We start from the raw sequence: 1,442 nt of genomic DNA on the forward strand, positions 1-1,442 counted from the left end.
ACAACAACAACAACATGAGTGAGTTATCTGAGCTAACAACAGTGGCCTGCAGCGTCCTGAGGCTGGCAGTTGACAGATCACCCTAATGAGGAGGGGAGAGAAGTACCCTGTCAGTGCAGCCATGGTCTTGCTGCACAGACCAGTCTACCAGGCTAACAACGGCAATCGCTGACACTGAGAAACAGAAGGTTTAAGAAGCGTGACAGGGAAATCTTCTGCCAATATCACATTCCTCAATAGGAGAGAACATTTACAAGGAGAGAGGACGCAGCACCCCCCAGGCTATGCAGCCCTCAATGAAGTGGCTGATTAATTGGTCCCTGGAGACAATATAACCTGCCACTTGGTATTTTCTTAGTCATCCTTCAAAATGTGGTGAAACCTCTCTGGGTGTCCTCACCCCAGGCTCAGTTTACCTTTGGTTCATGTCCATTAATAGTAGCCTAACAAAAAGGCCACAGTGGTTAAATCCTTGGACAGTGACTAGGCTTGTGTTTGGGTCTGGGCCCAGCGTAGGGGCTCAGGAAATGCTGAATGTCAGACAAGCAACACTATTGCATTCCACACATTATTCAACCAGTGCCACGTGCACAGGGATTGAGTCTTGATGCCAATCAGGCAATCAAATCAATTTAGTAAGAAAAACCCTACAATTCTGTGGAAACTATTTTCTTGGTTTTCTAGTGCTGCTACAACAGACATACCACAAATAGAGGGTTTTATTCTCTTACAGCTTAGGAGGCTAGAAGTCTGAGTTCAAAGCACCAGCACTAGGGGCTGGGTGAAGGCCCCTTGACCTTAGACTTCAGCTCTGCCTCCTGTTCCAGGCCCACTAGGGCTGGAAGCGTTTTCTGACTCAGGCAGTTGCTGGCTGCTTAGGCTGACAAACCCATCAAGTGAAATGACACAGTCCCAAGATTAGCAAGCAACATGGCAGGCCACTAGTCAAGTCCAGAAACAGTCCCAGGATTGGCAAGCAACATGGCAGGCCACTGATGATGACTCAGCCAAATGCAGGATCCAGATGTGCCAAGAAGCTCAAGACCTTTCTCAAAACTTCTCCTTATAACCTAGAAGCAGGCTACATCCTGAAGGCAGGTACTCAGCTGCTCATAGCAGAGTCCACCATGGAGCTGACTACTAACCTCATCATGAAGAATAACTATATCCGGTTGCCCAGCCATTCAAAACCACAGCCCAGCCAAGTTGACACACAACCTTAACTACTACAACCATCAAATAGGTTGCTGTGGTAGTTATATTTGTGTGTCAACTTGGCTGGGCCTGGTTGAGTGGCTGGGCAGCTGGCAGTAGTTATCCCCCATGATAAGACTGGCAATCAACTCCATGGTGGGATATACCACAAGCAGCTGAGTAGCTGCCTTTGGGATGTGGTCTGCTTCCTGTATATAAGGAGAAACTTTGGGAATGGTCTCTAGTTT

This window comes from Orycteropus afer, unplaced genomic scaffold (genome assembly GCF_000298275.1).
Source record: "Orycteropus afer afer isolate SDZICR_OR568_19922 unplaced genomic scaffold, OryAfe1.0 scaffold00009, whole genome shotgun sequence".
In the NCBI taxonomy this organism is placed as follows: Eukaryota; Metazoa; Chordata; class Mammalia; order Tubulidentata; family Orycteropodidae; genus Orycteropus; species Orycteropus afer.